The following is a 15,266-nucleotide window of genomic DNA, read 5'->3' as shown; positions in this document are numbered from 1 at the left end:
TGTGCTCTGCAGCTCTGCAGCTTGTGGCTGAAGGCACATTCGTTTCTTTAAAATCATGGTTTCCAGAAAGTTCATTTCAATATTTTTTTCCTTTTTTTTTATTATATACAAAGGGATCACATAAGAAGCCCTATAGGAAGTAATTAATCAAAGATGCTGAATGTCAGCTTGGCGTCATCGGAAATGGGATCTGACTGATGTCATGCAGTGGTGAGAGTGCTTTCGTGTCTGTGCTGTGTTTTTGCGAAACTGTTGGCCCAGATTCACCTGGATCGGAGAGGGAACAGGGTTTACTGCGCAGCCCCGCTTTTTTTTCAGTTTGACCTTTTAAACAACTGATCCCTAACACTACATAAATCTGTTTCCAGTTTCAAAAACACGACCGCGCACATCCTGCAATTCTGAACAGAAACTGCACAAAATCCCTGCTCCCCAGCAACCGCTTGTGTTCCATTGATGCCCCCGGCAACGGCCGTGGTTAGGGGCGTCATGTCTGCCGGCCCCCGTTGATCGGACAGTTTGTCCATTCGTCCATCCGCCCTGTCCACTCCGGTGAACGTATTAGCTCAGAAACTTTTGTTATTTTCATGCCACACCTAAAAATGATCGTGCCGTAAGTGTGTGTGTTTTTCTTTTCATGAATTTAAAACTTGATAGTTGGTACTGAGCTTAGTTTCAAGGTAGGTTTTCAGGAGTAGTCTAGTCCACGTCAAGTTTAAAGTTTTATGACTGGGGTCCAAATTTGGAATTTAATCAAGGTCAGTAAACCCTCAGAGGGTGTCTGACCCTAACTCTGCATCCTTTGTTGCCTTGCTCAGAAAGTGTTTTTTTTCTGGCTGCACATGGAAACTGTCCGACTGAGCTTCATGGGGTGCTGGTTAATTGGCAGTGCAGTTATGCTCCACTATGCATATCTTCCTCAATGTCCCTTGCACTATTTGCCTTTTTAAAGTGTCCTTTAATTGGCTGCACAGTCACAGTCTCCTGCTTTAACTGTCCCCTGTGGCACCTGAATGTGGCCTATTTGGCCCTGGGGTGAAGACCCCATCTTTTGCAACCCAAACCTTTGACCACGAAGACCATTCATTTCTGGTTTTGTATTCACTACGTATGATTTTTTTTTCCTCCAACACGTTTCTGTCTTTAGTAAAGGTTTAGAAAGTGATGTATTTTTCTTAGGTACAAAATCTGGCCTCTGACAAGCAAAATCCGCTCGGTTTCAACACCTCCTCATAACCCTTACGTTGCCCGTGTTTGTGTCAGTGTCTGACAGCCTCAGTCCGGCACTTCTGTCAACATGGTAACATGTCTGCCTCCTCCGACCCAGAGAAAGGCCTCATATTTGGACCCTGGAGGACTCTCGACCGGTCCGTCTGATAGATGTGGCCGCTCCCTACTCACCAGCCACTTCCAACTGGGCTACATCAGCAGTACTGAGAGACCTGAGAGTACTGTGATCCCACCATGGGGTGTATGGCTGTGGCTCCGGCTGCACTACACTTTAATCCCCTTCCCTTTTAACCACAATGGGAAACATGTGCTTACTCTGTGTAGGGTACAGGCCCACCATGGGAGAAGCTGTTTACTTTCACTCTAAAACTAACATTTCACAGCTCCTGTGACCACTTCTGGTTGCTGCCTGTGCTGGGTTAAAAAGGTGACAGGGGATCATTTTGTGACATTATCGTCTGTTTCGTAGTTGGTCGTGAATTGAAGTGTCTGCTCACTTCTCACCCTGTAAAATTTGACGTACACATATTTGCTGACACCGCATGTTGTGCTGTCGAATTTGTCTTTTTAAAGAGCTGCTTGATTTTACTTAAGTGAGTTTTTGGTCACTGCGTGACACTAATGATTGCACCCCTCTTCCTCTTGGTGAGAGAATTCAGCAAATCTGGAAATGGTGCTTGTCAAAGCTGTACCCTAAACCAACACAATCAACCACAAGATTTTGCCAGATGTATGAATTCCACATTTTCACTTTACATTTTCAACACCCCGAACAGAAGTCAGAAGTACTTCTAACTTCTAAAGTGGAAGTTAAAAATGTCATAAAGTGGAAGTTCTGTTTCAAATGGTTGGACAGTTGTTTCTGTGCATGTGGGGAGCAACAAAAGAGAGATGCTGTGTTGTAAAGGAGCCACGAGCAGACATATGCCAAGCCAGAGGACAGGAAATGCACTCCAGATGAAGATACTACAGCAGGGTTTGTTTTACCAGTGTGTGTGTGTGTGTGTGTGTGTGTGTGTGTGTGTGTGTGTTGTCAGGAATGTATGCTGCAGGACTGACCATATGTCTCTCGAGTTGCATCACCGCATTTACATATCCGGTTGTTGACTATGGCAGTAGTTTAAAAAAACATTTTTGATTGATTGCTCGTTTAGCTTATGTAAATGTAAATACTAATAGGCGAATAAACCATTTTTACTAGAGCCCACATATCTTACTACTAGTTCACACGATAGTCCATTCAAAATCATTCATGGTGCAAGTCGGGCTGCAAGTTATGTTACTGAAATCTTCCTAATATTATAACTTGGTGTCAGACATTTTAAATCCGACCGGCGGCAGGTGATCTAAAGGAATGAGTGAGCTCTTCCTGGGGTAACAGTATAGCTTCAGCCAGCCCCCCCCCCCCCCCCCCCCCCCCTTTTCTGCTGCACTGCCCCAAAGAACCCTTTCCTGTCGCCTTATCTGAGCACTGAGTGCAACGTAACCCGGGGAGCGGCCCCTCTGCCCCTCCGTCGCTACACTTCTCCGATGTCACTGCGAAGATGGAATCAAGCCACTTTAGCTGGACTTGAGTTGGACTGACTGACAGAGTCCCGACTCCCCGTTGTTGGCGCCGCTCCCTCAACTTCCTGCCACCCACACCTTCCCAGCACCGGACCTTCATGGTGCCAACGATAAAAAGAAGAACATGCAACGTGGCAACACAGCTGATGTGTTTAGTTGAAGCTGAGGATTTGTGATGAACGAAGGGAGGGAGAGAGAGAGAGAGAGAGAGAGTAATTCAAGCTTCTTTTAAAAGTTACAAAGAGATTTTGTTGTTGGTTGCGCTAGAGGGACATGCTGATGTAGTTGAAGGGCTTTCTGATTAGCGAAGTGGAGATTTAATGTAGATCCTGTAGGGACATAGACTTGTGCTCGCTCCAACTGTCTGGGTTTAATTAAGCCAGCATCAGCCAGCCAAACCGCTTCTTTTACATTGTGTTACAAATGTGATCGGTGAAGCTGAAACTTGAAGAGACGTTAGACGTATACGAAGACAATATCGAAATATTTGCATGCTCAATATTCATATCACTCATATCACTTATTGTGCTTGTTCAACAATTGATTTACTTATTTATCTGACAACTCACAATTGATCCTGACCTCCCCAAAGGTAATTTTGGAATCATTTATCATTCACATTCCTCCTAGACACACAATAAACATGTTTCCACATGTGCTAATTCCGTAGCTCAGCTGCCAAACAGCACTCAAGTATCGCTGAAAGGAGGCTTATCACCGCACTAGTGTGTGGTTTTTCAACAAAAATTGTTTTGTTCTTCCAGGGAGTTTGTGGTCTGATCTCCACTCATTTTAGCATACAGTTAATATCTGTTATATATTTGTTTGAAGCTATAAGTTTGTGCACGCCTTGATCCTGGCCCTGGCGGAGACTTGCAGTTTGTGTACATTCACACTGACGAGAGAAAGAATCTGATTAAGTGTGTGTGTGTGTGTGTGTGTTGCCGGAAACCTAAGCTCCAAGCTTTAAATGTGTGCGAGTGGACTTGCAGACCTTAGCTTGGAGATGTAATCTGATTTGCAGAAATAAACGGGTCGTTTCACATGACTGGTTTAAAGGACCACTGGCGCAAGGTTGTGCCATGTCCCTAACTGGCATGTGTGTGTGTGTGTCTGTGTGTGTTGGTGGATATGTTATATCTGGACTTTTCACCTGATTACACACCAGCATTACGAGAACCTATATGGTATATACGGACCATGCTGAGGTCCTCATAAAACAAAGAGTGTAAACGGCTTATAACTGTTTAAGTAACATACTCTCTCTTTTTCGTGGAAAGTCCTTTTTTACCACATGACCTGGTTTCTGTGTATCACAGTGTATAGAACAGCGCCGCGTAGCGTCCTGACCATGCTGGTGCTGTTTCATACACATTTTGACACACACGGTTAAAATTTCGCGGGCTGCCTTGTGATTGGCTGGTTTTTCCTGCGGAGCGGGACAGGGTGAGTGACGTCGGAGGGGCGGGTCAGTCACGTTGGAAGGACTTACGGACGTCAAGTACAAGGTCTCTCAGCCCTTTAAAGATGAAGACAGGCTTGAATACCTAGCTCCGAGATGAAACCGTGTGAGGTGAGATATGATGGCATGCTTTATGATTTTTACGTACGAACGTCAAGTACAAGGTTCATCAGTTTTTTAAAGATGAAGACATGCATGAGTAGCAAGCTCCGTGAGTTACGTTAGCTCCTGGTAGCTCCGTGTATAGCTAGCTCCGAGTAGCTCCGTGAATAGCTAGCTCCGAGTAGCTCCGTGTGTAGCTAGCTCCGAGTAGCCCCGTCTGTAGCTAGCTCCGAGTAGCTCCGTGTGTAGCTAGCTCCGAGTAGCCCCGTCTGTAGCTAGCTCCGAGTAGCTCCGTGTGTAGCTAGCTCCGAGTAGCTCCGTGAGTAACGTTAGCTCCGAGTAGCCCCGTGTGTAGCTAGCTCCGAATAGCTCCGTGTGTAGCTAGCTCGGAGTAGCTCCGTGAGTAACGTTAGCTCCGAGTAGCTCCGTGATTAACGTTAGCTCCGAGTAGCTAGCTTTGTATAAAACGGAGCTAGCTACAGTTACGAATGGAGGAGATGAGACCGTGTGAGATATGGTGATATGCTTTGTGTTTTTTTTAAACGAACGTGCAAAACGTAGCGAACATGCTAGGGACTTTCTTAACTTCTACAGTTAATCTTAGAGCATCTAAAGATGTTCTTAAATTGTGAAACAGTGTTAAATTAAAATTTGAATTGCGCTGTTATGGATTTTCTTATATTATCTCCGTTTATTACTGATTTAAATGGCTATAGAAAGTTTTCTGATCGTGCATGTTCTATAAATAAAGATAAAAATGCTGATAGCCTTCTTTGGTCATTTCAGTAACAAAATATGCATCGGCGAAGACGCTTAAATCCGAAGGATGATGCCAAATTTTACATTGATACTGGAGGGGACAAAGTGGGACTTGATGTCAAATACATCAATGCCTTCAAAGGTAAGTTGAATGTTTGGATTTTGTAATCCTGATTAAAGTATGAATGAACTTGACTGATGTTTTTTTCTGTCTGTCTATGAAATAGGTCGCGGCATCTTCACCTCGGCTCCATTTGATAAAGGAGACTTTCTGTTAGAATATAGAGGTGAACTAATAAACCATAAAGAATGTCAGAGGAGACAGAGCCTTTACCATGACCACCTTAAGGTGTTCAAGTTCCATTTTAATGGAAAACTATGGTGGTGCGTATCATGTCAATGCTTAGTCTAATTAAACGACACATTGCCTTTATTTTATATATTTACTCTTGTGAAACTAATGTTTACTTGTGTTTTTGTAGTGTTGATGCAGCAAAAGAGGATAGGTCTCTTGGAAGGCTTGTAAATGACGATAATGTAAACCCCAATGCCAAGATGAAGTACCTAAACATCCAAGGGAAGCCCCATCTGTGTTTGTTTGCAGCACGAGACATCAGTCAAGGAGAGGAGATCACCTATAATTATGGTGACTCTGACTGGCCATGGCGATGCAAGGTAGTCAAAATATTTCTTTGTGAAAATGAAGTTCTCCTAAAGGAAATGCTCTTTGCTCACACGCAGCTTTGATTTTACATATTAATTTTTCAATATGAAAATGGTTTTTGACATTGTGGGTTGATGGGGTACAAAAGACATGCTGCTACATACAAATATCGAATTTCTGCTGTATTAACTATTCAGTTTTTACTTGAACCCTTTGGTTTGATGTTTATTGTTAAAATCTTCAAAAATATTAAGGAAAGTCTTCTGATCGTCCACCCACTCCCTTTCTATCTGCTACAGATGATCACTGCGAATGAGCTGATTGAGTCTGCTGCAAGTGACAAGGCCAACAAGATTGAGACCTCTGTGGATGGCCTGAGTCCAACATGTCCACAACATAGTCCCCCCAAAAGGGTTGAAAAGGTAAACTAAGTCTAAACTTAATTACTTGTGAAAAAGCATTGAATCATGTTTCATGTGTGTGTGCAGTTGCTTCATTAAAACCCTAAATATTCTCTGTAATGGTACATTTCCAGTTTCTCTATTCATTGTCCTCCTTTTCTATCTGCTACAGATGATCACTGCGAATGAGCTGATGGAGTCTGCTGCAAGTGACAAGGCCAACAAGATTGAGACCTCTGTGGATGGCCTGAGTACAACATGGTCCCCCCAAAAGGGTTGAAAAGGTAAACTAAGTCTAAATTGAATTAGTTGTGAAAAGGCATTGAATCATGTTTCATGTGTGTGTGCAGTTGCCTCATTAAAACCCTAAATATTCTCTGTAATGGTACATTTCCAATTTCTCTATTCATTGTCCTCCTTTTCTATCTGCTACAGATGATCACTGCGAATGAGCTGATGGAGTCTGCTGCGAGTGACAAGGCCAACAAGATTGAGACCTCTGTGGATGGCCTGAGTCCAACATGTCCACAACATGGTCCCCCCAAAAGGGTTGAAAAGGTAAACTAAGTCTAAATTGAATTAGTTGTGAAAAGGCATTGAATCATGTTTCATGTGTGTGTGCAGTTGCCTCATTAAAACCCTAAATATTCTCTGTAATGGTACATTTCCAGTTTCTCTATTCATTGTCCTCCTTTTCTATCTGCTACAGATGATCACTGCGAATGAGCTGATGGAGTCTGCTGCGAGTGACAAGGCCAACAAGATTGAGACCTCTGTGGATGGCCTGAGTCCAACATGTCCACAACATGGTCCCCCCAAAAGGGTTGAAAAGGTAAACTAAGTCTAAATTGAATTAGTTGTGAAAAGGCATTCAATCATGTCTCATGTGTGTGTGCAGTTGCCTCATTAAAACCCTAAATATTCTCTGTAATGGTACATTTACACATTGTGTGTGTGTGTGTATATATATGTGTGTATATATATATATATGTATATATATGTGTGTATATATATATGTATGTATATGTGTGTGTGTGTGTATATATGTATATGGTGTATAGGGACAGTGGTGTATAAGGACATTAGACATGGGAATTAAAATCAGAATCGACATTCTCGATCTAAATCTACTAGCTGTGTGTGTGTGTGTAGTCGGCTCTCATGGTGTATGGGGACAGTTTTATATGAGGACATTCTCTGAATCTACTAAGTGTGTGTGTGTATGTAGTCGGCTCTCATGGTGTATGGGGACAGTTTTATATGAGGACATTCTCTGAATCTACTAAGTGTGTGTGTGTGTGTGTGTATGTAGTCGGCTCTCATGGTGTATGGGGACAGTTTTATATGAGGACATTCTCTGAATCTACTAAGTGTGTGTGTGTGTGTGTGTGTAGTCGCCTCTCATGGTGTATGGGGACAGTTTTATATGAGGACATTAGGCTCTTTAACTCAACAACGGTGCTTTTGAGGAACTAACTGCTCAAAACTCATAACTAATCTTGGTACACACATTTAATGGCAAAGATAAGTTACCTGATTTTATTTTAATGCTTCAAAATGGCACTTTGGCTTAATTGTGCCCCTTACAAATCAATCATCCAGCCCCCAGCTCAACGGTTGACCTACGTGTATGAAACTTCGTAGTCATGTATAACGCATGTAAACTAAAAGTGTCTTGGGATAGCCCCCTAAAAAACATAACTCTTTGTTGTGAAAGCATACAGATGTCGCACTATATGACTGATTGACCTGAAATTTGGCACACATGTTAGAACTTATAAAATACCAACATGTCAATGTGACACTGTTGAATATACATTATATATATATATATTTTTTTTTTTAACAGTGTCTAAAGCATCACCTGGTGTGCGCAACAATATCCTCTTTGGACAAATGTGTCCAATGTGTGGGACCTGTATCCTCCTTCAAGTGGGTTGGCTATGAATGCAGAGGTGAGCTATTTAGTGAATTAGTACAGAGTTTGTCTTTGGGTAAAGGGTCGATATATTTGCTGTGTTCTAATGTACACACCATTCTATAATGAAACTCTCACATATTTCTTCGTTCACAGCATAATAAGCTGATATATCAACTATTTCTCATAATTGTGAAATGTGTAAACATCTGTTGTGATGAAGTTGACATAGTTGGTGTGGAATATCATTCAGATTACTTAAAAGGTGTTTTAGTACTTGGACACAAAAAGGCATTGCTACAAGGTGTAGAAGAAAGAAAAGGCCAAAATAATAATTATTTTTGTGTGATCGTTTTTTTCTACTTCGTGTATCTTCCAGGAAAAGATGCTGGGTCCAGAAGAGGGACAAAGAGAGCGTGGTCTAAATGTGAGGTTCAAGCGGTAATGCGGCACTTCAAAGACCATATTCGTAAAGGTCACTTGGCCACCAAGAACGAATGCAGTCACTGCAAGTTGGTTGAAGGACCCGTCTTGGAACAAAGAACTGTGCAAAATGTCAGACTTCGTCCGGAATCGGGGAACAGCTGAAAAAAGACGGTCCCAGCTGTAAACAAACAAGCGTTTTTGTTATTTGTTCTACATCCTTTTTTGTCTTATCTGTTGATTAGGTAAATTTCCATGGTGCGATGAAAAAATTTTATGTATGTCCTGCCCATCGCTCTGTCGTTCTCTTCGGTTGTTTGGTAAACAGGACTTGTTTTTCCAAAAGCACTAGTCTTTTGTAAACAATTGTTTCATAAAATAGTTTACAAAACCACTGTAGTCTGGTTGCTTGTGTCCTGAGTGGGACAGTAATAAAAAAATCGCCCCAGCTCGTTGTTGTGTTTTTCATGTTAAGTGAAACCCAGGTTGTAGGGGCTGTTCTCCCTCTGCATAGATGGATCATTAGATAATATAGATAGATTTCTACACATACTGTCTCAGTTTGAGGGGCCAAATTTGTATGCCACTAATTTGGCCATCCTTTAACAATATTTTTTTATATTAAATTGATGGTTCCAGTAATGCTGTGTCCAGTCTGTGTGTATTTATGTTAATGAGGAGGGCGGGATCATTGTCCCTTTAAAGACCCAATAGTGTTTTCTTGGTCCTTATAAGTCATACTTTTGTCAAAATAAAAATGTCTACCTATACCACAGTATAATTAGGTTGCTGTGTATGAGGTTGTGTAGGTTGTATCTGAAATCTAAAGTGAGCTGATTTTTTTTCAGATTTTTTGAAGTGTTTTAACCTAACTGCCAAAGCTGTAGGACCTCAGGAAAGGGTAGTCCATCTAAACCACACCCGGGCCTGTATGGCGAAAAAGTCCACCTAATACATATCTACCTGTATGTGTGTGTGTGTGTGTGTGTGTGTGTGTGTGTGTGTGTGTGTGTGTGTGTGTGTGTTTAGGTGTGCATGTGTGTCACTATAAAACTACAAACAATAAGTTGCTTTTGCAAAGTGCACTGCAGCTACATGAGGCTCCTAAACAGTAGAAATAGAAGGTGTTGAACTTTGCGGTTGAAGAAACCAGAATGCTGCATTTATCCTGTTTTAAAATGAGCTTTATTTTGGAAAAAGGATTTCATGAACGTAAGGCCACTGCTTATTAACAGTCGAATACACATCTGGAAAAAGTACAGCTCTGCTTTAGACTCTGATGCAGGTTTTGTTTGTAACTTTCTGTATACACATCCCGAATAATCAGAGCTTTATTTTGAACTAATGGACCATCAGAAATTATATCAAATAATTGAAATCATCCTATTGCCTCAGCCCACTTTAGTGGACTTCTGGGTTCAAATCCCCTGAAAGCTTTGCCTCTGAATCCTGTATTTTCACATTGTTTGTTGATGGGGTTTTCTCTGAGGGTTGGGGGGTGGGGTGAGGGGGGGGGGTTCTTTGCTGGACGTGGTCCATCATGTGATTTTCATTCCAAAGTGGCCGGAGGAGACGACCACAGTAAAAGCAAGTGTGTGTATGTATGTGTCATCTGGCTTCATTAAGAAAAAAGTCAGGTTGTTTTCCATGTGAGGGTCATCGGCTGTGGTTCCTATATAGCCTACGCAAGGGGAAGAGAGGAGGCCCTAGGAGCCATGTGTGTGCTTGTCTGTGTAAATGTTTGTTGTACTGTACAACTAAGCACAGAACAAGCAAGTTGTCCCCGTCTCTCCTGAGATGTGTGCGTGTGTGTGTGTGTGTGTGTCTGTGAGGTGGATGTTTGGTTGTGTGTTGGGGAGAGCTCATAAGGACGATGCAGTGTGCAGGAAGCTCTGATCCCATCAGGCGTGTCAGCAGGGGCATTTTTTCATAAGGTGGTAATCTCACCACACAAAGGGGTGTCCAATATTGGAGAGCCCCATACCCCTGAGCTAATCAAGACCTGACCAACCTCTCCCTCGGCTCGCCAACCCTCGAAACATTACCTCATCTGGAGGCTTAGCCGAGCCACATGCTGCTTCGGGCCTGCTGGTCTACATGATAACTCACTTAAGAAAAGAAGAAAAAAAAAACGGAAATATAAGGAGGGATAGAAAAGAAATGGAACCAGAACAGCACACAACTACCTATGGTGCCTGCTGCCAGAGAAAGGTATTTTAAAAAGGGAGAGGAAAGAAATAATCATTTTACTATGTCCTCCAGAAACTTTGGGAAGTAATTCACTGCTATTCAGTTTCCCTCCCCGCCGTCCTGTTATTGCTGTTTTCCCCTCAGCTCTTGGAGCCTTCTACCTCAAAAAAAGAGGTTCTTAGGTTCAGGCCTTGTGTCACTTGGAAACAGTGCCTTGGTTACCAAGGTAACAGGTCTGGGACAGCGAATCTTGGAAGTAGAGAGCACCTTTGTCCGTGAATGGATGGAGAGGGACCGGGGAAGTAATCGGTCCAGAGAGCACGGCTTCGGTCTTCCAAGTGTGATCGAGAGAAGTTTCTACCTGAACTTGTTAGCCTTATAAAATATAACCTTGTGTAGGTTATTTTAAATCATTTAAAATGAAAAAACAAACCTGCCAGCTTCTGCAGAGCTCTACTGAAACCTTGGCTCGCGTGTCGAGGCAGTACAGTGGGTCCGTACGTTAACACTTGGTCCTCCCCAGTCTCTTGTGTACAGTGTAGACTGTATGGGACCCATGTGCTTACACATTCTCCTTAACCTCATCTGAGCTGTGAAAACAGATGAGGGAATTTTCACAATGCAACGTAGGAAGATGAATATTCGTCGATTGATGCAAGTTTGGACAGAGCAATTACATCTGGTTTCTCTTTTTTTTTGTAAACTGTGTTTACTTACTTGAATGAGCGACTTTCTGAATCATTTCATTCCCCCATCCTTAATCTTTTTCAGATGATCTCAGGTGAGCACAGAAAAAAAGGCTGAGTAATGGAAACATGATCTCAAGAGATTCCTTCAAGGTAAGGATGACTGATTTTGGTTTGATCTTCACTCAGGTGCAACATGTGATCACACACAGTGCTGCCTTATAAACTGTTAGTTGCCATAAACAACCGAGTAGGGTACAGCCACTGATCAAAAAGATAGCAGTAGTTCACTTATATGTGGGACGTGTTGATGGTGGAGGCACTGGCTTTAGGCCCACCTTCTTGCTTTTTTGATTGTGTAACTCAAGTCGTGATAGCGAGGCAAAGAATGCGGTGCCATAGAGATATCACTTCAAACACGGCGTCTCTCGGGAGCCTCAGATCCTTTCAGCAAACATGAATGAAGATATGCTTTGATGGCCCCACCACCGAGTCGGTGGCCTTCAATGAAACCTGTTGATGGGCTCGCGCGGGGTAGCCAGCAGGCTGAATGCATGCTACTGTATACGTGTGCCTCTCAGGGCACTCGTGGGTGTTCCTGATGGAGGTCAAACTTGCTCAACCCCTTTTTTTTTTAACAGATTTTTGGCTTGGGTTATGTCTTTTTTTTACTTTCATTCAGGGTCCCTCTGTAATTGAGGGGGAACTGTGTGTGTGTGTGTGTGTGTGTGTGTGAGTGGCAGGGGGCCAGCAGACAGGTACGGTGAACGTGCTGATGAGAGAGGGCGATATGGGGCTGGTCTCAGACACAGGCCCGCGGCACAGGCCCGCGTACACGGGCAGGCTGAGACTCATGGGCAGGTTGGGACCCGGTTGTGTGTGTGTGTGTGTGTGTGTGTTGATGATGCTCTACTGGCTCTGCTCCAAGGTGAGGCATAGGAGAGAAACGTGGGAAGGGAAAAAACAGGAAACGGGGCAAAGAGAAAATCCAGTGAAAGGACGATTGTTGAGTTTGTGGCGCTGAGAAAGCGCACAACCAAAGGGGAGGATATATAATAACAGAGAGTGACAAAAAGCAATATAGAGTGGTTGTGGCGGAGGTTAGGGGAGAGAGAGAGCGAGCGAGAGATGATGATGTGTGAGGGCCAGGCGATGAAGAGAGAATTGAAGGAGGAGCGTGATAAAGAAAAAGCCATGCGAGTCAAGCCACATCCTGTGCACCCGCGGGACGTGACTCCTCGCAGGTAAACCGCCGTCGGAGGTACAGACAGGAGGGGGGGGGGGGGGGGGGGGGGGAAAGAGGGGAAAACTTTGATGGATGTCTACTTATCATCTGAGTGGGACGGGCCGGTCCCGCCACTTTGGCTGAGTGGATGGTGTGTGGGGGGCAGAAAATGTAATGTCCTTTTGTGGGTGGTTGCATGCACAAGCCCGGGTAAAGCAAGCTACAGGTTGTCGAGAGGCCACCTACCTGCATTACCTCACCTCTGGTTCTACTGACGTCAGTGGGGGGGAAAAGGCAGATGTTGCACACTGATCCGCAGCCCTTTCATTAGACAACAACATAGTCATCCCGTTGGTTTCCTTTAAAAGTCGAAAACAAGTCTCAAACACGTATTGTAGATATAAGTGCCATTCTGTTTATTTATTAATGTTAGCATTTCTTTCAAATCAGTGCTTTCTTTGGGACTGAAGCGATATTTTTGACATTTTAATTCTGGCATTTTAAGCTCCAACTTGAGTATGCCCTCTGGTTTGTATCTTCTTGGGTGGACGCAAAACACTTTTGCCACCACTCAAAATGTGATAATTTTCCGATGTGGCTCTTCTTCTGCATCTCCTTTATACCAGCTTGAACAGTGAAGCCCTTTTTTGTGGCGAAAGTTTGTGAACGCCGCCAATCCGGCTTAAGACATCAGTGGAGAAGAACTTTGGGTTGATCAGTTCTGAGTGTTTCATAAATCTCCGGTTGTTTTAGGTAACTTCCCTGAGCAGTTACTTCTAACATTTGAGAAGGAATGTTACCAGAAAGGCAAACATGTGTCAATGTTAAAGTTTCAAGTTTTTTTTTTTATGGTTGGCCTCATTGAATCATTAGTGTCTGTCTTTTGCTTCTAGGATCATGCCTAATCCTGGTTTGGACTACGGGCAGAGCATGGCCTGCAGCAGATGTTTGCTCCTGGCATGGCTGCCAACAGCGTGAGCTCCATCACTGACAATCCAGTTCTCGGGACGCATCGCCAGCAGCTTGGACGCGGAGAAGCTGTGACACAAACTCAGCAGGACAGTGGAGTGTATTCTGCTGCTCAGATATTATGGAACAGATCGGTCAACCCCGTCTGGAGAGGCACTCGATAGGAAAATCAACTCTATGGAGCTACGATTACCGCGGTTACCACAATGGATCTACACATTGTTTGACTTTCTCTAAATTGAACCTGGATTAATATTTCCCTGTATATACATCTGCTTTTGATATTCAGTGTTTATTCACGCTGTTGCTCATTCCCTGCACTTGTGACATATACTGTGTTATTCTGGAAACAGTATCAACAAATGCTGGAAGAGTAAATGGAAAATAATCAGCTGTTATTTCCTTCTTAGCTCTATTATTTTTACAGAAGGAAGGCAGCACTTACACCAATGCAGTCACAAACAAAGTGTATCTTGTAAGGAGCACACTAAAAGTTTTCCTGATGAATTGATTAATATACATAGGAATAGTCACAGGGATTACTCACATTCAACATCTTCCAATTAAGATAAGATAATCCTTTATTCGTCCTGCAGCAGGGAAATTACAACAACTGCGTTCACAAATGAAGCCATTGAACCAAAGGTGCTTATGAATAAAACTATTAACAACTCTTTGGCAATCTTTTCTAACTCATCTGATAAAGATGTATTGCTTCATCGGTTTTGTCTGTGAAACTCTCGAACATAAAATAAAAAGGAAAAGGTGTAATCAAGCTGCTATCTGTTTATTTTGTAATTGCAGCTGCAGAGAGATTAATAGCCAAACGGCTTTCACTGTGTTCATTATATGTGTATTGTTGTTGACCGCAACTGGCTTCCTCACCAGTTAGCCCAGTATTTGCCAATCTGATGCAAGAGGTCTATCAGGGGTTGATTCACTCATCTCTCCTTTTTTTTCTTCTCCTGCTCAAGCAATAATAAGCATTGAAAGGGAAGAACAACGTAAAATTGGAAAATGCGTCACATTTAAATGATAAATAATAAATAAATAATTACTGTACAAATCAGTGTAAATGATGGATTTATTTTATTAATCTTGAAGCAGTTTAGATATTTACTTCCCAAAAAAATCCTTTACTTTCATTGCTAGACATGACATTATGAAAAAGGTGTTTGCTGCTGAGTTTAGTTCCTGTAAACCGGAACAGAGAAGTGTTTTAATGTCACAGTTCCTGTTGACTAAAATGAAACTGTAGGTAGCTTTAACTATTTCTTGTTTGAAAATCCCTGCAGCTCCTCGTCCTCCACAGAAAAACATTCCATCGCTAATTACAAATGCATTTGTTATTGCTTATTTTAAGTTTAGCAAATTCATCAAATTCAGCTGTGATTCTGTGAAGTTTGGCTTGGGAGGGGGCAGCGGCGAGGACGGAGGTGTCGTTGCGGGAGCGCGGCATGGCGGAGTTGCTAAGGGGGTAATTATTCCTCAAGGGGTTGCTTATTGTTGTCTTTCTCTCTGCGATAAAACAAAGCGGGCTGGGTTAGACTGCATCGCAGTTTGCTCAGGCTTTTATTCCCGGCACTGACAAGAAGTTCAAAGTATCATAGGGGATCATATTAAGAATCAAATTTGGGGGTGGGGGGGGGGGAGGGGGGAGGTCATCGCCAT

General features: G+C 42.9%; 1 long non-coding RNA gene across 1 annotated transcript in view; it reads left to right on the top strand.

Annotated features, from left to right (window-relative positions):
* Positions 1–14,370, top strand: part of LOC119220832 (uncharacterized) — a 48,913-nt gene extending 34,543 nt beyond the window's left edge. Inside the window, exons 3-4 of the long non-coding RNA XR_005120621.2 lie at positions 11,487–11,554; positions 13,520–14,370. This is a non-coding gene — a long non-coding RNA (uncharacterized LOC119220832). The remainder of the gene's footprint in view (positions 1–11,486; positions 11,555–13,519) is intronic.
* Positions 14,371–15,266: the final 896 nt, after the last annotated feature.

The sequence above is a fragment of the Pungitius pungitius genome, chromosome 12 (assembly GCF_949316345.1).
Source record: "Pungitius pungitius chromosome 12, fPunPun2.1, whole genome shotgun sequence".
Lineage (NCBI taxonomy): Eukaryota > Metazoa > Chordata > Actinopteri > Perciformes > Gasterosteidae > Pungitius > Pungitius pungitius.
Note: the sequence above shows the minus strand (reverse complement) of the source record. Positions and strands in the feature narration are given on the sequence as shown.